This window comes from Anas platyrhynchos, chromosome 19 (assembly GCF_047663525.1).
Source record: "Anas platyrhynchos isolate ZD024472 breed Pekin duck chromosome 19, IASCAAS_PekinDuck_T2T, whole genome shotgun sequence".
In the NCBI taxonomy this organism is placed as follows: Eukaryota; Metazoa; Chordata; class Aves; order Anseriformes; family Anatidae; genus Anas; species Anas platyrhynchos.
This window is the reverse complement of record NC_092605.1, coordinates 9693866-9720218: the sequence shown is the minus strand read 5'-3', so window position 1 is coordinate 9720218 and position 26353 is coordinate 9693866. Positions and strand designations below refer to the sequence as shown.

Here is a 26353-nt window from a genome sequence, read left to right as displayed (position 1 = left end):
CGCTCAGATCCCCCAGCCCCTGAAGCTGCTCCCGGCCCCGCACAAAGCAGGTCAGAGCCCAGCTCTGCTGCAGCCGATGCCGGGGGGCATTTCACACCGAGGGCAAATCTCCCTTCACGTTACATCGAGCAGAGCTGTCTAGAGGAAAGCAACTTTGTTTTGTGGAGGGTTTCAGTCCTCCTTCTCTTCGTTTCCTTCAGACTCAGGCAAACAACTCAGGTGGCTGAAATTCCCTGCCCAAGAGGACAGAGGCAGTGCAGGAGAGCTGCTGCGGGCTGCAGCCATGGGCCCAACAGCCCCAGGCTCTGGGCAGAAGCTGTGAGGACCTCAAGAGGTTCCCTCAGACCTCTGAAATCAGAAACATCCTCGCTAACCACACTCTTTGGCAAAATGGCAAATTCCATCCCCTAAATATTTTTTTAAGTGTTACTACTAAGCAGCTCCATAGATCAATGTCATACAGGAGGGTAAAAAACCTCGCGTTACAGACTCCTTAAAAGAAACCAGGTACGACCTCTTTGCCAAAGCTGCTTCTGGCCAATATCTGATGCGTACGAAAAAGCCGTTTGGGGAGGCTGGGGTGGAAAAATCACCGATAACAGGCAGACCTGCAGAGATTGTGCTGTGCACAAGGACACCGGCCCATGGACCGATTCGCACATAGCCAGGAGAGAGGCAGGGAGACATTTCCCTTTGTTCTCCATCCCCTGTTCTGTTGTTAAGGCTCTATGCTAATTTCCCTGGAATTACTGTGGCACATTTGTAAACACACATGAAAAGCAGACAGCTCTCTGCAATCACTGCTGTCTTGGGCTATTAAGTATAATATTTAGCTCAGCCAGATGCCGCCAGAAGTTCGCCAAGCCCATAAAACAAGCTCAATCACATATTTTTGAAAACGAGAACACGAAGCCATTTTGGAAGAGTTTACGTATATGTTTGTGCATTTGTTTCCTTCCATCTGGCCAATTCCCTCCCAAGGCGGGGAGCTGATGCCCAAGGGAGGAAGCTTTTGCATGCAGCCACCTCTCAGCAACGCCCTCCTGGAGCAGGATTGCAGGCGGTCCCCCCTGGCTAGAGCACATTCACGCATCGCTTCTCACTGCGGAGATGCTGCTGTTGCTTTTGATGGCACCCAGAGGAAAACAGGACCTCGAGCTGTCTGCTGGGTGCAGACCCCAGTGGTGACTGGTTCCAGCATACCGCAGAGGTTTGCAGGCTTTCAGGGTGCTAAAACCCCAGCACGTTTCAAGCTTTTCTCTCCCCTTAAGGCTGCTTGAAGGAGCTCTGCAGAGGAAGGGTAACACCGCAGGCTCCTGACCCCAAACACACCTGTAACCCTTCCAGACCTGAGCACCTCAGCGAGGTGCCTCGCAGGGCAGAGCCCCTCCATGTGCAGAGCTTGAGGTTGGAGGTGCCAGAAAGGCAACTCGGGACGTGCCCTTAGCCATGGTGTCCCGAGGCTCAGGACGCCCCGAGCCCCGTGCTGGTGCTCTATGTGCTGAACTGAACCTGGCCAAGACATGTCATGGGCAGTCATCCCATGGTAAAACCGGGCATGAAGAAGAAGGCAAAGGACGACAGCATATTAAATCTCTCACGCTATAACCCTAGAGCGTGCTTAATTATGACAGGATGCAGAAAGTGCTGCAAAGATGAGAAACTTGGAAAATCCAAGGAGGTACCAAGAGCAGCTACACCAGGAGCAGCCAGACTGGCGGATGGCCAGGGCCCGACCCAGCCCATGTCACAGCTCTGTAACCACAAAGAGGAACCCCCAGGAGACCCACGAAACACCCACCTTTTTTTTTTTTTTTTCCCCAGGAAAAAGCCTCCTAAGCACCCCATGCCTGAGCCTGTCGCTTGCTCTGACGTGTCCCACCCCAGCACTGAGTACAGCGACGCTCATCCCTGCACAAACCCAGCCAAGGACTTTTTCCTATCATCTACAGGAAGCTCTGGCTGGTTCAACAAACATTTCATGACTTTTATTTATTTTTTAACAACTCAACCAGCTCAGAGCAGCACAAGCCCCTGCAGCCATGCCTGCTTTATCCTCGCACTGAAGCTGCGCCAAAGCTCTCCCTGAACCAGGCTCTGCACCCTGCATCCCACACAAGCACCCATGGGAGATGTCATCTCACTGTGTGCCCAGGCCCTGCCTGGTAGGACAAAAAGCACCTGAACTTTTGTCCAACAGAAGTAAGAGTAGTGCTCCTAACAACACAGATAATAAGGATGAAATCCCAGCAAAGTGCATGCATCCAACCCAGACCGATGGGAGGCTTTCGAGGTCACCAGCCCGAAGGAACATCCCAGCTCAGCATCACCCAGAGTGCCCTCGCTGCTTCCCAAGGCCATGTTAGCCAAACCAGTGGCTCTAAGACACAAGCCCAAAATTAACCAAAGAAGAATAAAACCAAGCTCTTAGCAGAGGGGCCAGCAACACGCATGGCACCAAACGCCCACCCGTGCCCCTGCGGTGCCTGCTCACAGAGCCCAGTCGCTCCCCGCTACTGGTGGCCAAGGGCACTGGGGACATTGGCCACTGGTCCCCTCGCCAGAGGAGGATGTGGAGCTGTGGAGGAGCATCTGGAGCTTCAAAGAGGAGCATCCGGAGGCTCCCGAGGTGAAGCTGGCCGGGGTCAGCACCGCACACGTGTGGCTTTCGCGAGCCGACGGGAGGTTTGGTTGGTAGGGCTCGAGCTGATCCGCGAGGCTGCGAGGTTGAGATGCTTGGCCCTGCCCAGAGCCAGAACACATGTTTGTGGGATATACAAACCGCCTGAAATAGAGGCCACAGAGGACCCATTAGAAATTCAATATTAGCTTTGTAAAATTGCTAATAATTAGCTACAGCTCTTTTCTCCATCACAGCAGCTGGTGACATGAAAGTGATTAAGTTTCTAATGAATAGATTAGGGTTACTGAATATATTAAATAACAAGGTTTTTAATCAACTGTTTATTGATTCCAGCAAGACAGTTCTGACGGCAAAAAAACCACTGGGTAGCAGTGGAATTTATTTATGGGCTAGTGTTCTACATCAGAAATAATTAAAAATAGATTATTTTTCACCAAATCTAGGGCTTTTTTCTCTTTGAGGCAGCTCAATATGGATTAAATTAACTGCAAATAATAAATTAAGGGAGAATTGAAAGCTAAATTCAGAGTGGAAAGGTGCTCAGAGCTTGGCAGTCAATCTTTGTTTTTGCTTGTTGTGACAAAATCAGCCAAATATTTATTGCCTGGATTTAGCCAGCAGAGACAGAAGGTTGGATGAGTCAGGAACAGGCTTTCCCCTGACACCCACCCTGCCCTCCAGCCTCATGGGAAGGACCCAAAGGACCCCATCCCAAAAGCAAACTGGAGCCAGGATGGCCTGAAGGAAGGCAAACCGTGATTCTCCCAGCTTGGTTTGCAGGGGTAGCACTAAAAACATCCTCCACCGAGGTGTGAGATGCAATCACCAGTGGTGCTCCAGGGCAGGTGCCCCAGGGCACGGCCCCAGCCCCTTTTTCCCCTTGTTACTCCCCTTTAATTCCTTTTCCCAGGTCACTGGGAGCAGGGTGAGTGTGCTCACAGAGCCCTCCTCCCCTAGGAAGCTCCTGCAGAGACCAGCCACAGCCTGGACCAAGACAAGGGTCCCACCTCGGAGCACAGTGCTCGGGTTGTAGCCAACAAACCCCCATGGAAAAACAGAGCTTTCCTGCTCAGCCACATCCCTCATCCTCGCTGGCTGTCAGAGGTGACACAGCACAAAGCAAAGCACCAGGGGGTCAACCTCCCAGCTGGAAAGACTGAAAAAGCTGCGAAACTGCTGGTGACATCTCGTGTCCCAGCCCTTGTAAGCAAAGCTCGGAAACAATTTCCCTCTGCTCGCTGCAGATCCTCCCAGTGCTGCCCATCAACCTCCAGGTCCAGCCAGGAGACCAACAAGGACATCTCAAACTCTTCAAGCAGTTTCCATCGCTGCCACGAGGCTCTCCCATCAGGTTCAGAGGACGCTGCCCGCACCCCTCCCCGCGCTGGGCTCCAGGACGTTGCGGTTTTAATTACCCGCAGTGGAAAGCAGCCGGAGGAAAATGAAGAAACGTTTCGGAGCACTAACTTTTTCCATGGCTCCAAAGGGCTGAGCAACTTTCTGCCAGTACATACAGCTACCTAGGGGTCTATTATTTTATTAAGGGATATTTGAAGTGCTCCATGACATAAGCAGATCCATAATATATATACACTGCATACGCATACGGAGCCATTTATAGAGCAAATCTTTCTAGCCCTGATAGTTTATAATGTAGAGGACCTTTAGTCTGGCATTGAACCAAAGCCAAAAACTGCATGTGCAGTTTAAATCAATGTAATGCGGAGAAGACGTTTTTCTTTGGAGCCACGGTAGAAGCAGGATTCCCTGGACAGTTTTGCTCTGGAAATGGCAGCGGTTTGAAGCTGCCGTGCAGGTCTGCATCAGTACAAGCAGTGCCTGCAAAAAGGTCTTGGTGTGCAAAGGGTCACTGATGGGATCAAAAGGACGGGATAAATCACCTTAGGGATTGTCTTGTTTTGTCCGCAGTGTGCTGTACAGTTACCACTCTCACACACGTGATGTGGGTCGGCGTACAGAGACAGAGCACATGAAAACAGGTTGGATCCTCACGACTTTCACAAGCAACACAACCATGCCAGGTGAGCGATGCAATCCCCTTTCTTCTGCTGTTTTGTCTGTCCTCTACGACTTCATTCCCACAAGGAAGTGAGATACAGAGAAAATACAAAGCGGAGACTGCTGACAATTCCCTACCAGGCTTTCCTTGCAGCAATGCCCCAGTTTTAAGATCAGACACCTGAGATGCATGTTCTACATCTACAGCCCCCAAATCTGTAATATTAATATCTCTATACTGTAATTTTAATACCTAACTGTGAAACAACAGATTTATGCCAAGCAACATGACTGGAAACCACGTATTTAATCCTAGAGAGGTAGATGCAAGATCATCTATGTTTCAAAGTCCAAATGTAATTTGATTAAGTTTTTTCCTTTTTCATTTTGCTTAGCCTCTGAATCTTACCTCTTAAATACGGGAGGGGTGACACAACCAAACACTCACCATTTTGCAGTCCAGGCCCTTCAGATTTCAGTGCATCAGCTGATGATTGTTTGAAAACTACCCATGGGATATGCCCACTAAACATCCTCTCTAAGCACAAACCAAAGTGTGAATGCACTGCGTTCACGAGGCTTCGATGGAAATTTTACAGGCGTAAATTCCCGTTAAAGGATGTTAAATTTCAACTTCAAGATCCATCTGAACATACCACAGTGCCTGCACGCCTGGGACAGCACAACACCTTCCTCCTGCCTTGCTGCAGCTTATTTCACAGCTCCTTCTGAGGCTGATCTGTACACATGTAAAACAAGATTTTAATGTCCTGTGGGGTTCTCCTAAGATGTTTGCACCCTTCTGAGCGGGACGCATGAGGAAGAAACAGCTCCACCTTCTGCCCCCACCCCAGCCAGCTGCCACTGAAGCATTTGTGCCTTGTAAGTGTGAAAGGCAGCTTTTAGTTTGATTTTCCAGACAATTAACACCGAGATACCTGACCCCTTGGACGGAGGAGATACCCCGCGGAGACACGATGAGGTCTGACACGGGGAAGCTCACAGCTGTGCATAAAACCAGCATCAGATCCATGGAGCTGTTTGAGCCTAATGCTGCCAAACAGTAAATGCTTCTGATATAAAGGGATGGCCACTCACCTGTACAGGTTGCTTTCCTCAAGTTACTACTTGATTTCTTCAACTTGTGTTAGCTGCAGCTCAGGGTGCTGTCACTGTCTGTGTGTGAAGATGGCTTTGTACCTGGATACAAAGGGACAACAACCTCCACAGCCATCCACGCTCAATCTCGTCAGGACACAACCACATTTACTTGCCCCTGAGATGTTATTTCAGCAAAACCCTCAGATCTTCTGAAACTCAGAGTTTTAGGGGGTTCCCCAGCCCTTTTGGCTTGGACACTTGAGGAGGAGGCGAGAGCCTGGAGCATGGTCCTGCCAGCAGGGATTCCCCAGGGGCTTCGGAGCCTGGAGTATCCCCTCCAAGCCAGGGCCCACTCCGAGCTGAACAGCAACACCTACAGATCGAGAGCTGAAAAACTTCCAGCCACTGACAGAACAAACCCTAGAGGAGAAGGCATCTTCCACACACACCAGAACTGCCACAGGGCACAAGTCCCAGCTGGCAGCAGCACTCCATGAAATAACTGAAGGTACCCTCGAGGTGTCCTTCTCCATCCCAGACTCAGCCCCTTTTCCCTCTCACGGCTCCAGAGGGGAACTGGCTCACCCCCGGCGAGGAGCTCGAGGCTGCCCTTATCGCTGTGGAAGCACGAACAGAAGTCACGCTGCATTTGTGCTTTCCTCCCAAACCCTGCAAGTCAGGTTTTTTGTACAGCAAAACTAAACGCACTTCCTCAGAGTCAGTGTCCCTATTGCTTTCACTTCTGGTGGAAGCGTCACAGGTAAAGGAACGTTTCTTCCAGGTCTTTTTCTTCAAACACCCTTAATTTGCCCCTATGATGAACTGCCCAGAGGAAAGCCAAGCTCACACACATTACTCAATGCACAGGAGAAACTCTGCAAGCATGGAAATCACAGCAGAACATTTCATGGGGAAAGGGAACATGGTCAAGGACAGTGGAAAAAGGGGGCCCAGGCTCTTCTGTGGTCACATCCCAAAGACAGCAGTCCTTTTTCTGAGCCTTACAAGAGCGGGTAGTGAGACCTGGTATCTGACAACCAAAAGTGTGTAATAAATCCCAAGGCTTTTTACCAAAAGCACACTGTGTGGGGGGCAAGCCTTTGCCCTTGACTGATGCTGATCATCTCCAAAACACACCCGCACACACCCTGCCCGCTCCCCGCTGTGGTTTCTGAGGGCTGAGCAGAGCCACATGCCCTGAGGCTGGCAGCTCACCGGCTGCTGCTGCAGAAACCCTCCCTGCCCGCGCTGATCTGCAAGCTCCTGCTCCCAGCTCATTTCACCTCCTGCTGGAGGGGCTCTATCCAGAGCACCCCAGCTGGAGCCTGCAACTCCCTGCTCTACGCAGCCATCTGGGGGAGGTGGTTTCCAAGAGGCAGCTGGAAAAGCAGTGCCGAGCACCCGCAGTTATGCGGAGACGGCTCACCCAACTGGAAAGAAACCCTGGCGTGTTCCTGCAGGATCCAGCCGTGCTGGTGGCCAACCACAGCTTCCCATTGAGTCCCTGTGCTGCTAGGTGTACGGGGGCTGTAGCACGGGAGGTGGCATGCATCCCGACACGAGGGCACACGAGCTAGGGATTCACCTCTGAGCTTGTAGGGTCGCTCCTGGAAGCATCTGAGCATCCAGCGGAGCTCAGCAGGATGAGGCTAGATGGCAAAGGTGCACCGCAGGAATCATCCTGAAAGCCCTCTCCAAATCATTAGCTTCCCTTCTTTTCTTTCACCACTCCAATTTGATGGGTCCCTGGAAAGAGCAAGGTCAAAGATGAAGAAAGCAGTAAATACTTGCATTGAGGGAGATGTTGTGAAGAGCTTGCGTGGCAGAAAGACAGCTAAGATCAAATCTATCCTGGGCATTTTCACCATCTGGATCAGCATTTGCTCAAATACCGTTCCTTGCGGGGATTACCCCATCACCTACAAGCTCAAGTTACAATTTATAATGCTGAAGCTACAGGAAAATATAGTGCCAAAGCTCTTTGGAGAAGGCAAGCATCGTTGGATTGCCCCAGGATAACCTCCTGCTCTGCTCCATCCTCCCCACTCCGCATTAACTGCGAGGTGCCAGACGTGCACATCCCACTGCCCAGCCACCCGGCTGCTGCTCCTGGCCCCGAGGAAATGGGATCGCACGGAGCCAGGGCGAGGTGCTCGAGGCCGCCCTTATCGCACTTAATCTGCACGAATTCCAGAGAGCCTCTGGGAATAGGAGATTTGTCGGCATTTCCCATCTCACGTTTCCTACTGGAAATCCCTCCAGCTGGTGAGATGCTGTAATAGGTACCATTTAGCTAGCTAATGAAATCCATATGTAATTGTCAGAAAGATAATTGACACGTTAGGACTCTGAGATCTGCGTTTGGCCCTTTGCAGTTTGTATCTGGTGCTATGGCAGCGGCAGCGATGGTGAACAGGTAGCACCTAACAGCACATCAGGCGTGGATTTTTGCTCCCCAGATTATTCTACCTGCACAAAAGGCCAGCACAGGGAAAGCTACTCTCATCTCCTCTCCTGAGGATCCTACACTGCTGTGTCTCCCTTTCAGGAGGATCTCCACTAGGAGAACGCGTGCAGGGAGCACACCACAAGCGCAGTGCTGAACCTGAAGTGGGGGTGGACGGACGGACTGACCCACAGACACAGGCTCAACTGCTCCAGTCATCGCTGGAAGCAGCCAGAGCTGCACCAGGGCAGAGGAAGGGCCTGCCCCGGCTGCTGCTTGGATAGCCCAGGTAACAGGGACAGAGGCAGGTCTCACACTGTAACGCCTACACGGCTGGGTGGAGGCAGGCTCCCTTCTTCCTCACCATCATACCCACCTGCAACTTGCTCCAAGTGATTTCAGTTTCTGCCATCCTAAACACATCTATCATCCGCAAACTGTGTCAATTCATGGGCTTTGCCCCTGGGGGACTCCACTGCTATCTCCTCTCCACCAGGAAGGCTTACACGAGTCCCACCCACCAGCCAGCAACAAGCCCACGAGAGGACTCGCCTTCACCTCCTGCTGTAACTTAGAGCAAGGGCCTTTGATGAGAGAACTTGACAAAAGCTTTCTGGAAATCCAAGTACGCTCTGGATAGAGCTCCTGGTGGAAAACGGCCAAAAATGCAAATTCTGTGCAATCATCTAAAGTACATTTTCCATAGGCTGAGCATGAACGTCCCTTGGTAGAGGGAAAGCCAAACCTACCACGTGGATCTCTGCATCCAAGGCTCTTGCTTCGGGCCAAGGTATGACTTTAACGGAGATCCTCTGATTTTCTGTAGAAGCCTTGCAATGTGTGAATGTGTATCCAGACAACCACAACGCTTTCGGGCTAGGATGCCATCTGGAAATCATTAGAAAGCACAGACTCGCTCATGGGATTTCATGCACTTCCCGCCCAACATGGGAACAGCCTGTTCCTCATTGTTCGGCTGCTTCTGTTCCTCAACACATCAACTAGAGACAGGGCAAGTGTCTCCATGCTGGGAGGTGCCTTTTTCTTCCTATCCTTTTGAATCACTCCTTTGTCCCCCATTTCCAGCACAGTAATTCCCCCCATTTTGTGAGGAGCATCCCTCCTGCCCGGCACTGTGCACGTGAGCCCGCGCAGCCCTCCGGGACCAGGGCGGTTTGCAAGTTCCTCAATGAGGCCTGGAGACAACTGGAATGGGGAATTTCATTTTTTCAGGTCTTTTTTTTTTTCTTTTTTTTTTTTTTTTTTATGTATTTTGCTAAGCACAGAACAACATGGGGGCAGCACAGAATATAAACTTCTTTCCTCTTCTAATTCATTTCACAAGCTAAACAGGATCCGTAGCTTTCCTGAGCTACCTCGGGGACTCCCTGGAGCGTCTCATATGGTCACATTTCAACCTCCTTTCTGTCTGCATTTTACGCATTTTTACTCCAAAAGTTTTGAACTCCCTCTCCTCACTCTTCCCTGCTTTTAGGAGGATTTTTTATTTTTTTTCAAGAGGCACATAGAGGCTGCAGGTAGAACATGAAGAGCTCAATTCTCCGGTGCTATGCAGTTTTTGCAGTCACTTCCATTACTGATGAGTAAAATAAAAGGTCACTATTTCTGATTTATACTCACTTGCTGCTAAGTGAAGGAGAGCAAAAAATGCTACTCTGTTCTGACCAGTTCTCCTGGAGATCTCTTGACCACACATCTCAAGGGCGTGGAATAAACAGGTGACAGGTAACGCATACAGCTACGATGACTCTCGGAGACCTCCTGGTCCTGAACTGCCAGCGTCTGACAGAGCAGGAACATCTGGATGGAGCCAGACCCGTTTGTGCATATTTACTGAACAAGCTTATTTACAATCTAATTGTTTCCAAGCAGTTTCATCACATTCTTAATGTTGTGTCAAGAGCAAAGGCAGAGCACTCGACGTGTTTAATGACTGACTTAGAGCCCTGGTACAAGGAGTCACGCGATGGGGTGAGGAAAAACGCAGCTCTTAGAGCCCAGCCAAGCAGCAAACACCTCCACAGGCCTTCCTGCAAAAGAGTACATGGGGAAGGAGGCTGGGAACAAAGACAGCAAATACTGAAAAAAACTGATGGCATGTGAAAGGAAACCAAAATATTTTTTAAGAACTCATTACTCAACTAAACTCATTATGTTTTCACAAAGGAGGGCCCTATCCATGTATTCCAAGTCTCCACCACGCACCAGCTGCACACGCCGTGCAGTTGTGGCCAACTCAAGGGCATGACGGATGGATGGTGAAGCTGCCGAGCTACTGCTCCTGGAGCAAACACCCCAAAATTTGCTAAAAAACGGCAACGGCTCAATGCTTGTACCGCTGAACCTCATTGACAGTCAATTTGTTGCAAAGGAAGTAGGAAAAAAATCATTGTTTTTATTGCCTCTTGAATGTCAGCTGGCGTGCTCTGCCTTGGGATAATGCACTCTAATTACACAGCGAGCCGTCCAAACACACTCTGCAAGTCTGCCGCATGTGGCATTTACAGTTGCTGTAATAACACGACAGACAGCCAAGAAGCACAGCACAAGCACACCTCTGACCTGCAAGTGACCCGCTAATTAGTGGCTGCACAAGGTTAACGAAGGGAGCGCTTCATGCAGGGAGGCGTGTTAGCGGCGCGAACTCCAACCTCAGTAAACTGGAAAATCTATGCCAGGAGGTGTTTACACATTCATTAGAGATGTTGGCGAAACAAAACAAAACACAAAATCCCCTTCCCGTTAATAGTACGCTCAGAACAAAATGAGAGGTCTCTTTTTTCTGCACGCAACAATTACTGCGGAGGGTGAATTGTAACGATGGAATTAGGGCCGGCGTTTGGAACCTGCAGGCAATTAGCTCCCAGTTGGCGCAGGATGCTTTGCCAGGGCTGGGGTGCCATCCTACGCAGCCACACGTCTCACGCTGTCCTGTGGCTGGTAGGAAAATGGTGCTGGACACTCCAGAGCACGGCTGGAATTGCATTTCCAGAGAACTGGAAGCTTTTGGGCCTGATCCCATGGGGCCCAACAGGAGGGTGCCAGGTTTGGACGGCCCCAAGCCGGTCAGAGTTGTGCCTCTTTCCATGGGGTCACCTGGAGCATCCCTGGACCTGGGAGGCTGCAGTCCCACCCTCGCTCCTCCTCTCCTCCCAGAGGGAGGACAACACCACGATCTCCCAGAGGAGGACACATCTGGCCTCTCCCCACTGCTGCCCTCCCTGATGGGTCGAGATGGCTCTGATTAGGGTCAAGCCTGGTTACCCAGCTCTACCCAAGCCACCAAACCAGCCAAGATTTCCCAGCTTTCTGTCAGGTGCTCATATGAGGACACACCAACGTAAAGTACTGCTGTCTCCTGCTCACCTGTACCAAAGCAGGTCCCAGCTCCATAGCGAATCAATAGCAGGGATATCACTACAAACTGATCCTGGTTCTCCATCACGCAGTGACACAGACACATCCCCAAATGTACTCAATCCTCAGCTAAACCGCCCAAGGCACGATCTAAACCTGACAAGAAATACAACAGGAGAACCGTGCAGGGGAACCGCTGGGAGCCCAGGCAGGAGCACATGGCAGCACTGCACGTGGGTGACGGATGGAACGTGAGCAGAGATTGCTATTAAGGAAACAGAAAGCTTTTTTTTTTTTTGTCAGCAGACTAATTTTGGTGGGAAAGCCCTTTTTTGACACGCCACCAAAAATCTGGAAGCTATTTTTATATTTTCTTTTTACAGAAGAACAACCTAAACGCTTCCAACTCAATCAGAGCAACCCCAAAGGCCTCCAAGGATCTCCCAGCTGGGGGAGGGAGTGTCAGCTCTGTTGACAAAACTGATAATCTCCAAGTTCTGCTCACATTTTTCCTGCAGAAACGAGCTATTTTTTGTGCAGCTCTCCATGCCCAGAGCCACCCGGTTGTTGCAGCCCAGCTGGGGACACAGCCAGTGCCCGTGACACCTCCTGGAAGCACCCGCTGAAGCCTTCAGCCTCCACCACTCCCATAAAGTCACGGACCCAGGGAATTTCTTACTCCCTCTGTCCCAAGACCACTTTTCTCTGCACACCACAGACTGGGTGGCTTAAGGGAGAGGAAGAATCCTCTCTCTCTGGCAAACTCATGGACTCCATCCGATAAACTGAGCTCTCCGTAGCTCTAAAATTAAAGAAAAACTTCCCCTCTTTGCCTCCTGCTTTAAACCCCACTGGGAGGCAGAGAGCAGAGCACTGCATTTCAGACAGGTGTTTTTCAGCTCCATTTGGGCACAAAGATATCCTTTGATCCAAGCTGGGATTTTCAGTAAAGCTGCTCCAAGCCACGGGGGTGAACATAATCCCTCCCTAGCTAACAGCCGGGGGGATGCAGCCCCTGGAGGGATCGGTCCTCAAGGGAGCTTCCACCTCATCCCCAGCCCAGCTGAGGATGGTGAAGAGCTGGGGAAAAAAAAAAAAAAAAAAAAACAGCAGTGGGAAGTTGCTCAGCAGCTGATGGAACAAGCAGGCAGGGGCTGAGCAAAGAGAAATGGGTGCCGTGGAAGCAGCGGGGTTATCGCCAGCACCAGGAGCGGGGCAGGGGCAGCCAGGCAGCCTGTGCATCCCCAGGGGAGCTCGGATAACCCAGCGGGATGCTTGTTCCCTGGGAGGTGGAGTTCAGCTGTCAGTAACCGTGGCTTATTCACTCCGCTGCAGCCTACCAGGCACAAAGCAACCTCTAAAGGAGAGAAAAAAAAAAAAAAAAAAAAAAAGAGTTTTCCCCCCCTATTGGAAGATGAAGGGATTTTTGCTCTAATCCCTAAACAAACACATTTAATGCCATTAAACACTCCCTGGCATTACTGAGACATATCATTCTCATGCTGCTGCATGCAGAGCACAGGCAGGGTTTCAGAGAGCTGAGCTCCTATGATTGCTTTGCACTCAACCTGTCCCCAGTGGAAAAAAAAAGCCTCCTTTAACACCATTCCCTGGGAATAGGAGGAAACTGGTGAGTCAACTTCAGGGAAATAGATAGTTTGGAAGATTTTATGGCCCAACATCTGCAATTAGTTTTGAAGAATCAGTGCAAATAATCCCAAAGCAAGCCAGCTCTCTTTCTCTTCCCCTTCTACAATCTTTTTCTCCTTTATCCCACTTTTCCAGCTCTACTTTTCTTACTGGCTATTAGCACGGATCAGAGAAGCATCCCTTCACTTGCAGAGCAATGGGACAGGGACCCAAAGGGAAAAAGAGGATGACAGCTGGGTAGGACTTTTCCCAGCTCCTAACTAAAGGAGTATTTTCCTTCCTATCTTAAAACTACAAAAAAGAAGTTGACAGCACTGCCTGAGCCAACACCAAATGAAGAGATCAGATGTCAATATTTTGCTCAGCTAAAATCAAATGAGTTTGCTTCTCCATCAGTTTTTGTTTTTGAAACAAGATAAAGAGACCAATTAACTTGTTTGGGTTTTACTGTGAATAACCGATAATTCCAACACAACACAGCATTTGTATGAAAGGAGTCATTACAGGAGCTGCAACAATGTGAAAATCAGATTATCCCTTGAAATTATCCTTTTTCATTAACAACTACATAAAAAAAAAAAAAAGGATTCTTTTGAGACTTCCATTTCCCAGCCCTTTCTGACCAGCTCTTTTCTGGGTTACAAGGAGCGGGATTATTATGTGGTTAGGAATTCAGATCACCGACATGATGAGTTGGACAGGGGTGGCCCAGCTCCAGCATGTACTCAGAGCCTGCTACCACCTGACTGCTGCGCCGGGCCCTGAGGGCAAGATGAGCTCTGCAGATGCTCATCCTTTGCCCATCACTGTGGTAGGTCTGTTCCAGGCTCCAGGTGAACCAGATAATATTCACAGCAGTTAGTACTTTAACAACAACAAAAAAAAGTTTTGGAAAGGATCTAAAAACACATTTTTCTAGGCTTAATGCAATGGCTCTGCACAAAGGGCATCTCCCACCCCATCGCTCCCCATACAGCTCTCTCTGAAGCACGCAGCTTCGCTTAGACACAGATACGAAACTTGTTGGGAAAATTCCTGGCATCCCATGAAGCCCACAGGGCAGAGCACACAGTGCAACGCGTCCCTCCGTGGAAACACCGACAAAATGGACAGGAGCAGCCCAGCTCATGGCTCTGCACCCACCTCACTTCCTCCTGCCGCAGCCTTGCTCCCCCTTGAGATACCACCTCCAGCTGCTCCTCAGCCACCCTCCCCTCCCTGCCTTCAACACCACAACCAGTACAAACAGCAATTCCCTCCTGGTTAGACCCACATGGACTGGGACAGGTTAGAGAGCAATTACCAGAGCAGCTCTGCCGGTGGACTTGGCAGGAAGGATGGACAGGCAGCTGGGAACTGGGGTCCCTGCAGCCAGAACAGCTGCAGCCTGAGGACAAGTCCCAGCCATATAAACACCCCCTGGTTTAGGATACGGACACAAAATCTGATGCACTCTGGCTGTGCCTTGTCAGCCAGCAAACCTTGGCCGCTCTGCCAGAGGCTCCTGCCCAGGTGCCCTCACTGGCCAGAGGCACCGAGGGAATGCAGCCCCTCTCTGAGCTCGGATGCTCCAACCCAGGGGGCTTCGAGCAGAGCAATCACTGCGACAATAACGCACCCACCTGGCTGCAGAGCAGGGAGCTGCCACCGAACCCATGGCATCACTGCAGCTCTTCTGCCTTTTCCTTCAGCAAAGCAAAGCGGCAAGCATCCCTGGGGAAGGGGAAGGTGCCAGCTTCCTAGGACTGTAATGATAATGAGGAGTTTAAACGTAACCACAAATATAAAATTTTAAAACTCTCATAAACAGATTTGAATGCGAGCCAGAGGAACTGGTGTGAACGTGAACTGCTCCGGTATGAAGTAACAACAGAAATAGCCATAAACCTGGGCAAGGAGGAAGAAGAGAAATCAGTGAAGACTTTTGGTTTTTGGTGCATGTTTGCAAGAATTAGTTTAAAAATAGGTCTTTTTCCTAATGAGTAGCACAAGATTGATTTTATTTTATCATTTTATTTATTTTGCGCTCGTTAATTGGTGAGCAAAGCCCGAATGCAGACGTGCCAAATGCAGACGTGTCAGCCCAAAGCTCGTCAGCTGGCGCTCAGCCAGGTCAACATTTGACCGAAAAGCCCACCTCATTTTAGCAGGCTGAAGTCTGGAAAAGTGATTAGCTAGAGAAAGGCCAGTGTATTGCTTTGTACCTGGGGAACGCTGGAGCAAAGCAAAGGCTCTCAGGCCCTAATTAAAAAGCTGCCTTTTCACTCGACGGAAAGCCGGAGCGCAGTGAAACGAAGGAAGCTGGTGCTTTTCCAACAGCGCTCATAAAGCTGTCAATACGTTGAGAAAGTGGCCTTGATGGTGTGAAAAGTCATCTCCAAGAAAAAAAAAAGAGAAAATTCTTTGCTGTTCAATAAGGCCTAACAAATCATCTAGGATCACATAAATGGCTAATTTAACAGCAAATTAGTAGTGTTTATGAAATCTAGACAGCTAGCCAGCTTGCAAAGACAAATCAAGAGCAGGTAATTAAGAAGTTGGATTCGGATTTTCTCTTTTTTCATCGAGGGCCTTTCTGGTGTTGCTCAAGACAGTAGAGGACTGAGGATTGCCCTCCTTTTTGAGGAAAGTGTTGCTTTGTGGAGCACGATGCCAGCAGCAGGCACTGGGCACCCAGGCGAACACGGGCGCGTTTCTGGCCCCGGGACCTCACCACAGTGACCGTGCTCCAGCCGGGGACCTCCTCGCTGGGCTTCCTGCAGCTTCGCTGGGTAATACAGACCTGTTTTCCAGATGTAGCTCTCGCAGCTGTGAGAAAAGTCCATCACCTTATCTTTACAGACTCCAGAGCTTCCAGAGGACTAAAATGGCTACTTCTCTTCATAAAATTAATGGCGTGCTTTTTATGGCTTTCAGCTACAGCTGGGAGCCTGATTCTGCTTAGAAGGGACTGCTAATACAATTACCAGGCTGGTTTTACACTGTAAATTCTCGGTTGTTTTCTTTTCACTGTTTGAGAGTTTCTCATTTAGACGTGCCCTGGAAATCAGGTAGGGTTGTTACCGCAGCTGGACCGAAGGTTATGCTGGCACTTGCTTTATAAAAAACATATTTTCAAGGTTTATAATGGCAATAAAAGTTTTCCCTTCTTGCTGAAACTTGGCATTGATAATTCAGCAGAGCTCTGGAGAACATTTTTTGGAAAAATTCGAAGAAAATACGCACAAACCCCATGCATTTTTCAGGCCCTGAGGCTTTAGTGGGCAGACAGGACTCCTCAGTGAGGTGTGGGGGCATTTCTACAGCATCTGCAGGATGGCACGGGTCTCCTCCCAGCTCAAAAGGTCTTTATCTCTTGTCCTCCATTAGGAAGCGACATCACATTAGCTTAATGGCGTGTTGATGAACCTCCTGATGTGAATACAGTTATAAATGTTTATTTTTAGGTATTTTATACCGAGTTATCCCCTTATGGGTGAAGTAAGCTGTACCAGTGCAAGTCTTTACACTATTATAATTATGCCAACACAATTCTGAATGTTCACACAGTTATATAAGTTAAGAAAAATCAGTTTTATCCAGTGTGACCATATCAAACATCAGGCAATCAACTGAGCAATGAAGGAGGAGAGAGGAAGCACAGCTCAATTTGAGCATATTTATCCACCAGCAGAAAAGCGGTCAGGAAACAATTTTCCCTTCCCAGAAGAGTTTGAGATTTCCACACAGAATCAGAGGAAAAGTTACTCTTGAAAACCTTCAGGTGATGAAACACAGGAAGGAGAGGGGAAACTTCATTGGATGACTAAAAATGGGAGGATTTATTTTAAATCTTTGTGGGGTTTGCTTTTAGGCAAGATGCAAATTTCAGCCAACAGCAGCTTCTTGAAATCTATTTCAGAAACCGTTGACTCAGGCCATTTAGGAAGCTAAGCAAACGCAGGAGAAGTGAAGTCCTTGCAAGGATATATCCTGGTTAAAAGCAAGAAATGTGGGGATAAATGGTCAGTTCCTGCAAGGGAGCGAAGTCAGCATGGGAGCCTTGGAGAGATCAGTGCCATTAAAAATGCATGTTCATAAATGACCTGGAAAAGGGCGTGAGCAGTGAGGTGAGAAAGTTTGCTGACAACACTAATTTTGAGAGCACCGTGATGAACTGCAAAACAACTTTACGATACAGTGACAGGTAATAAAACAGCAGATGAAATTCAATGCAGATAAATGTAAAGGGACTCGCATGGGGGAAAAAAAAAAAAAAAAAAAAAAAACACAATCTAAACTTCCTAAATAAAATGATGTGCTCTGAGCTGACCGCTACCACACAGGAGCAATACCTTGGGGTTGTGACAGGTAGACCTGTGAAACATCAGCACATTACGCAGTAGCAATTAAGAAAAATCCTTCGTTAGACGTTATTAAAGAACAAACCAGAGAATAACATTAATACCACAGTACAACAACATACAGTCTGTGTGCCACTTGCATCCTGATCACTGCATGCAGGCGTTCCCTCTCCAGCCAAGAAAAGTTAGTTATAGAAGGAAAGGACAAAACTCTACGAAACCATGAGCAACGCAGAAAGGTGGATGCTGTTGATTCCCTCTTCCAGTGAGAGAGTTTGGAAAGAGCATCAGCAGTGAAGAAGACGGCTCCACCCTGCGTATACTAAGCCTCACTTTTAAAGGAGGTTGTGGATGTTGAAAGTTTGCCTCAGAAGAGCTGGACTGACAGCTTTCAGTGCTGGCTTTGAGCAGCCACTGCTCAGCAAGACAGAAGAAAACGAGACCCGAGGACTCTGTAGAGCAGCAAGCGAAAGCCACCTCTGGTCCTTCCTTACAGTACGATTTCCCTTCTCATTTACCTTTTCCCTCACAATCAATCTCTTCTCATTTTCAGACCAAAACCAGTTCTGTAGGATTCATTCCAGTTGTTATTTCCATGGGGCAGCAGCCGTGCTGAGTGCTCAGTTAATCGCCCATCGCCCCCCACATCCCCCGCGCAGTCGCTCCTTTTTCAAGCCCACCTTCAGGCCCCCACCACCAGGCTGCTCGGGGGAGACCCGGCCTGCTGGGGGTGGGAAGGAACTCGGCCAAGAGGGAGGGTGTTTGTAGGGCAGCCCTCAGCCTGGACAGCAGGCCCTGCTGAAAGAGCAGCAGCAGGCCCTCTGCTCACCCACTGAACAGACGGCGTTCCTGCATCAAAGCCTGGCACCAGTCCGAGTTTCAGCATGCCAAAGGCCCCTCTGACTACACCTCACAGCTCCAGCTTCCTGCTAGAACAGGAGTTTAAACTCAGTAGTTTAGCCCTGGGCCAAGCCCAGATACTGTTCACATCCCCTCACCCCCAGGACGTTACTTCAGGCATCCCGTTAGCCGTGTCTGTCAGCCCCTTGCTGTAAGAATATTTCCGATCGTTGCAGTTCGCCAAGTAAATGCCTCCAGCAGCAGCTCCAGCAAGCACGTCGGCCCAGCCCACAGCTTCTCCGTGTAGGGGCTGGTATTAGAACAGGGGACAGCTGGGGGCTGGAAGAGAACGGCATTGTGGAACTTGTCTTCAGTGAGCATCTTGTCCACCGTTATCAACATTATCCTTTCTCTGAAGAGCTCTCACCTCTGAAGCTTTCCGACACCGACAAGCATCTGAGCCATGCTCCCATCACTCCTGACGGCAGCCCCAGGTACCTGCAGTCCAGACGCACACCAGAAGATGTGGAAGATCCATTTACACATCCCCAGAGGCAACAGCAGCCGAGTTCCCCGACCCTGCGGGGAGCTGGGCACGAGGCACCGTGGAGCTGGCTCTGCTGCCTCGCGGAGAGCACTCGGGGCACGTCGGGGCATTCCCCCGCAGATCTGAAAGCAGATCTTCCAGGGCTGCTGTCTCACGGGAATAGGTTCCTGACCCGACCCTACCTTACAGCAGAGACCACCGCTGTGAAATAAAATATGACTTTTGAAGTTGTGTTTTTATGATCTATGAAATCACCCAGACCTCTTGGGTAAATAAATTCTGAATATGAAGCTGACCTCTTAGCTTTTAGCATATCGGTAAAGCCTTGAGGTTTTTCATTAAGCTTAAAAACCATCTGAAAGGGCCCTGTTTTCTAGCCTTTCTTAAAAATCCCAAGGAGGTAAAGCCTTGTGGTAAGTTTCGCTTCAAATATCGGCTAGAGATGCAACTTCAATAAGTGTAATGCTCAACTGTGGAATGCCAGGGGCGAGCAGTGCTCGTCACACAAGGCTTTTGTAACATGTTATTTCTCTGTGCTGCCTATCCTGCCTCTTAAATACTTCATCTCGGTGACTGGTTTCACGGCTCCAACTGATTTCAGTCAGAGGCAGCCTAACAGCCCAGACCCACAGAGGAGCACAAATCCAGTGCCTCTGAGTCGCTTCTAGCAGTCACCAAAACCCTACAGGTACAACCACAGCCCAACCTGGCACCCCAAAACACAACACAAGGGGACGAACCAGGGGAGGAAGAACAGTGGTGAAAATTAGTAGCTCAGTCATCAAGGAAGACTGTCCTCAGTCAAAAGGAAAAGCAATACATCGGTCCTATCACTTTTTAGGGGCAGTATCCCTCCCAGGGCGTCACAAGCTGAGAAATCCAGATCCAAAGGAACTCCAGAATTCACTAATCACAAGGAGTTCCCAAAGCCACAGCCTCAGCAGCAATTGATACAGTATTTAATATTACTTATGAATATCTGAAATGAATCAGAGTAAAACCCTGCTAATACCCAGCCTTAACACCTCGGGAAGCCTGAGGTGCAAGGCCCAGGGATGGGACACAGACCTCCACACATCTGACTTGTCCGATCTGCCCAGAAGCGAGTGAACAGGGGCACAGTTTGGCACAGTGGGATCACAGTAGTCTGTGTCCCCCATGTTCCTCAAGCCCTTCACAGTTGAAGCCCAGCAACACGATCAGGAAGCCTCCCCCTGCCTTCCCTTGCACCTGGGTCAGCTCCCACAGCCCCTCTGATGGCAAATCCTCTCCCCTTCCTACACGAGCCACTTGGTTCGCATTAACTGCAAAAGCCACGTGAGGCTACAGAGGAGTGATTCATGGGGAGAGGCAGAAAACACGGAGCAACAGTTCTTAGGCAAAGCTTTCTCTAGGAGACAAGGAGGTCTCGGCGTGATCACACCCAGCCTTGGCAGGATCCATCCCATCCCTCAGAGCGATGTGACCGCGCACACCCCTGCCCCAGCTGGTTCGTGTCAAGTCTCCTTCACCCTCCATCCGTCCCCCCAGCCCCTGGTACGACACCCTCCCGGCTCGCTGAGCTCACTTCCCCTCCCACGAAGGGTTTTTGATGAAGTGGAGCAATGGCAACCACATGGGCTTGTTCCCCTTCATCCCAGTCACCTGCTCCAGCGGGGCTGCGCTCGGGGGATGCCGGATTTTACACCCTGCCTCATAAGGGCCCAAGCACACAGCCAGGGTGGAACACACCTTGCCACCTGCATCATTTCAGATCTTTTTTTTTTTTTTTTTTTAAGATCTTCCCGTCCATTTCCCTTCTCATTTGTTGACTCAGCTGCGCTCACAGTCTGCAGGGATGGACCTGGCGACATGGGCCCCCCCCCGGTTGTTGGTAACAGCTGGGAGTGCCGCGGGTCACAGGCACCAGCACACGCTGAGAAAAAAAAATAAAAAATACCCGGACAGCAGGCCAAAAACACCTCAGCCACATAACGCTGCCACGTCCGGGAGTTCCACATTTCCTCCAGCCCATCCTTTAACCTGTCAGAGGAGGGCCAGGAGGAGGCTGGCAGCATAGCCAGAGCTCGTCATGTGGAGCTGGGGATCAGTCATTAGGGTCTAATAATCCATTACTAATTATCAGGTACCCTGCTGTGATCAGTGAAATATCCCGCACATTATTCCTATCAGAATCTTTTTTTGCCTTCTATTTTTCAGACCCTCTACAATAAAACTTGGCTGTTGTTGAACTGAAGGTGTTGGGGGATGATATTCATGGTGCAGTCCTCAGCCACAGACTATTCCCCTTCCAATTCTTTGGGGTCTCCAGTGCATTTCCAAGAAGCCTGCAGCATCCTGAGCGTTTTTATGGGATGGACCACTAGTCCAGGTTATATTCAGCAACGACTGTCACAGCCTTCATTCAAGAAGGGATGCAATTTCTAGCATATGTTCTACAGAAGGATATTCCTACGTATCACATCAAAGAAGTCGCTTCAACTGTACCCATGCCGTAGTGACCGGCAATGGTAGGCTGAAAGCAAGAACAGATTCTGGAAGCTATCTGAAATCCCCTCTCTGCGACTGAGGAGATCCTTGATGTCCATTAAAAAAATTAAGGAAGTTACACTGTCTAATGAGTGCACCATTAACGTACAGCTGGTGTAACCCTCCCTGAGCCACTTCTGTTCAGGTGCCTTCCACCTCGTGCACAGAGCTCTGCAAGCAGGATATACAAAATTTATGGGTACAGAATAATGAGTTATTGGTGAACAGGCCCAGGAGCTGTCTATAGGAGTTAGATGCTACCAGATTTAGTACTAGCACATCCAGCAAGCCAAGCAATCATCGGTTACGTTGGGATGTGCTGGCCTTCTTGGAACTGGCTGGTTCTCAGTCCGGAGCTGTCTCATTTTTCTGCATTTCCCTTCGAGCTTTACACCTTTCCATGTCAGCAGTTTCCCTCCCGAACCCTCCAGTCATTATCTCAACAATTACACTCTGCTTTTGCTTTTCCTATCTCGCACGCCCTGAGCTGACGGCCTTTCTCACAGCTCAGAGGCAATTTTCTCAGCAGAACCGAGCCAAGGCCACGCAGCTGCGCTGCACCAAACCGGGGGTCCGAGGCAGCTGACGTCCCGGGCCGCGGGTTATGCTGGGTCATCTTGGCAACGTGGGGCTCATTTTCCTGGCTCACAGAGATCCCCAACGACTCCCCGGGCAGAAATCCCGCTTTGTCGTTTCAGCACTCAGCCTGAGGCATTGAGCAGCCAGGACAAAGCCCCCAGGATCACAGCACACAGCGGTGCAGCCTCCAGCAGCCAAGGAGAGCCGGGGAACGGCCGCTGCGTGCCAGGGACCAGCCACCAGGATGGGTTATGGCAGCACACACACCCCCACCACCGCTCCCTGTCGCTATGAAGCATCACTAGAAAATAATCACTGCTTCCTCAGCACTCCAGTGTGCTGGCCAGGGAAGGATTTGACACTGCTGCCACTGAGCATCCATGCGCAAGGGCAGCAGTGGTGCCTGGAGGCACAGCCTGGGACAGGGGCTGAGCTCTCAGAGCTCGGTCCTTCCAAAGAGCTGGGAACCAGCCCTGGGGAGTGCTATGGTGCCTGGGGACATGGTTTAGTGAGTGACATTAGTAGCAGGGTGATGGTTGGACCAGATGATCTTGAAGGTCTTCTCCAACCTTAATGATTCTAGGATTCCATGACCACATCCTGCAGAGGACGTTCGGTCTCTGGCAGAGGGCTGGGGGTGCCCACCCCAAAGCAGGGCAGCCAGGAGGAGCATCAGTCCACATCCAGCTGCAGGGAAAGATCCAGAGGCACAATGGGGAGAAGGCATCACTGGGAGGACATGGATGGAAGTTAAAGGAGCATGGAAAAAAAAAAGATCCAATTTTCCAAGGAAAAATAAGTTTTTGCAATAGGAAGCTAACCTGTCCCAGCAAAATTTTAGTTCAGCACAATCAACCTTTTACTGAGCAGCAGCTTTAAAGGACAGTGCTGTCAGCCCTATCTACCCATTTAAAACATCTGACAGAAGGTATTTGAAGAGCAGCCATCAAATCAAACTGAGTATCCTTTTCTTCACGAGCACCAATGGAAGAACACAAACTCCATCACCATTCCTCACTTTATCCCTTAGGTTTGTTAAACAATTAACTGCAAGTAGCAGTCTGTGGCTTCAATCTTCATCTGCGAAGCAGTCCGTGAGTTTTGTGAGCCAACCCATGACTTCATTACTCAAAGCCGTTCACCCCCGAGCTGGAATGAATTATTTTCATCCCATGGACTGTCGGCTGCAGTGTTTGCTCTTCATTACCCATGGTGTGAGACCGCTCGCACAAGTTGCACAATGTCATTTCTACCTCCTCTGTGGATAACAAACTTTGTGGAGGCAGAAGGGAGGAAACAGAATCCTGCTGTTCACGCACAAGTGCTCTTGTCCTTTCAGAGGATGAGAAGAACAAAGCCACTCTTCAAACAAGGCATACAAATAGGAAAATATTCTCAGGCTGCTTGAATGGCCACAGAAAATTAGCAGGATCAGCCGTAGGCAGCACAACTGATGTCATTACTGGAGAAGGGAGATGCAGTCATCAACACCGCTTTGTGACAGTGAGAAACTCACCTAAATACAACACAAACAGCCCAAGGTATCCAACATGGAACACCCAAGGTGAAAGGACTCCAACACTACCATGAAAATGCCCAAGATACAGCGTACACAGTCGTTAACATCAGATTATCACCCCAAACACTCAGCAGCTAGGCAGGATGTTTAACCCAGGGGGTTTAACACAGGATGCACCTTTTGTATTTCTCTGCTGCAAGCCAAAGAGCATCCTCTGGGCTCGTCCCATTGCAAGGATTTCGGCAGCTCTTGGCACTCATATGTTTGTCCCCAACAGCTCTCTTACTGGATTTTCTGTCCTTGGGCAGTGTCATCTTTGTCAGCTTTCAGGTATCAAAAGCTGAATCCTCCATCACCACCTAGAAGGGCTCATGATTTGAAACCTGAAGTTAAAACACCAATCCTGGGGACCTACAGCAGAGCTAGAAGGAACCCTGGCCAGAAACTGGACCATAACTCATGGGAGCCATGAGTTATTTGAGATGTACCCAGCAGTCAATATTTGACAAATTAACCTTCTCAGAGAAAAGTGAGCTTCTAATACACCTGCTCCAGATGAGAGCAGCAAGATTTAAATAGGCCCCAGATTTGCATAATACCCTTACGATAAGCAGCACTTTGGCAAAGCCCTGCAATGCATGAAGGATTTATTTCGTGTCTCATACATTTCTGTATTCCAGAAGAGGCAATTCATCATTGTGCCAATACTTCAGAGATTTCACTGAAAGCTCCAACAGCTCTAGATTACCAAGGAATTATATATTTTTCCCCACTGAATAATCATTCCCAGAAGCCTGTTAGAAAAAAATTCCCACTTTCATCACGTAGGTTAATGACACTGCAAGAGATGACATTCACTTTTAATGACTACACAGTCAAAGACATTGAAACCCCTCTTTTTGACCAGCTGAATGCCTCTGTTCATTACTGTGTAATTTGCAGCTGTATTTAGATACGCACCCAACACCCTACAGACAGAGCTTCATCAATGCCCTGGCTACATACATCCTTCAAGGAAGGAAAAGATTCCAGACGTGATTCCACTCTAATGCTGTAGTTAGAGACTCACCCTGCAGTAGGGACCGTACAAAAGGGTATTCTCCTTCCCGTGGCCCTTGCATTCAGCCTCCTGGGTCCTGTCTGCACCGCCAGCAGCAGGCACACACCAACAAAGCTGTGTCCTGATGAATGCAGATCAACCCCTGCCTAAACACAGCTTTCTGGGAGCTCTCGCTGTTGCCTTCCTTGGCACTCAAGTTGGCTGACAAGGACAGGAACGTGCCCAGCAGTTGGCAATGAATTTAAGCCAGGTTTAACTACTTTGTTAAGACAATGTCGGAGGAATCCAGCAAAGCAAACACCAACTCGAAGTTTGTGGACAAGTGGGATATTAAGAGAATGAGGAGCTTGTATCCCACTGGCTTGGAGGGATTAACTCTTTTAAGCTCCTCTTGAGACTGCCAGGCTTGAATATGATGGTGATGAGGCTACAAAACTTTCCTGTAGAGACCGACAGATCGATCAGCCCAGAAGCTATGAGAAACGTGTACCATCTGGAAAGAGCTCTGCATGCATTATCTTACATTTGGTATTCTGTGACTAGTCGTTAAACCCCCAGCCCCTGCTCTCATACACATGTGGTTTAATTCAATCAGATTTCCTTCAATGGGGAAGTGATTTTCAGGGTGCAAGGACCATGTCAGACAGTGATGTTCAGAGTGGGAAAACCTTTTGATAAGGGGAAGGAGGTTACCGTAAATCAGAACAAAAACGTACCATTGCTGCTGGAATCACTGGAAATTATTGCTGTGTTGTTTCCTCCAAGTCTTTTGCTGCCTCTACAAAGAGGCCTTTGGAAAAGAGCGCTATTACTGGAAGTATACTCGTGCTTTTTTTTTTTTAATGCTGTCAAAGATTGTGAATATAAAATGTGCAAAAATCTCAGTCCTATAACAACTGTAACTTGTAGTGTCCCTTAACACTTGAAAACACTTCAAAGAGTAATAACTAAACACACACAGCCACTAAAAGGAGAATGCCGGTGCACGGAGCAGAATTACTCTGGGGAATCCCTTGGTCTTCAGCATGAAGTCAGAGTACTAACAGTGACCTAGCTCATGCAGCTCACAGGACCCTGCTGCAGGATCACAGCCCTGTGCCACACAGCCCAGTAATGTCTGAGCCCTGCAGCCTGATCCACCCAGACCCAACAGCAGGGCAGAGCCTTAAAAAGCACCACAAACATGAAAATAGGTGTGGGAAACCCCAGGAGAATGGGCTTATGCCTATCTTTAACAGGCAGCCAGGAATCCAACTACAGTAGGATTTTGAATATTCCCACCAGGAAACATTTCCTGCATTAGACAGCAAAGAACCCAAGATGCAGCTGGGCAGAATAGGAGCACTCTGCTTCTCGGACTGATTTACTCTTTCCTTACTGCTTTTCTGTAGAGACAGAGGTGACAGGGCCAAGCAGCTCTGCCAGCACATGCTGAGATGTCTCTGAAAGCACATGGAGAAGGAACAAACTCACCCGAGCCCTGCAGCAGCCTGGAGCTCATCCTGGGACTTCTCCAGCTCCACCGAGCCCAGCCCCGTGCCCCAGGATGGTGACTCCATCTCCCCTCGCTGCACTCCTGCTGCAGAGATCCCAGCAGGGCCGCTCCGCGGGACAGCTGCGCACTGATTTACAGTAGGAAGACTCTTTGGTAGAGCAACAATTAGAAGCGTAATCATTTTTTAAATGAAAACTGATCCA

At 49.4% G+C, this 26353-nt stretch overlaps 2 long non-coding RNA genes across 4 annotated transcripts in view; both read right to left on the bottom strand.

Moving 5' to 3' along the window:
- Nucleotides 1–26353, bottom strand: part of LOC110351399 (uncharacterized) — a 172977-nt gene that overhangs the window by 105375 nt on the left and 41249 nt on the right. The window lies entirely within an intron of this gene.
- LOC139999062 (uncharacterized) overlaps nt 1–26353 on the bottom strand; it is a 39544-nt gene that overhangs the window by 2561 nt on the left and 10630 nt on the right. The window lies entirely within an intron of this gene.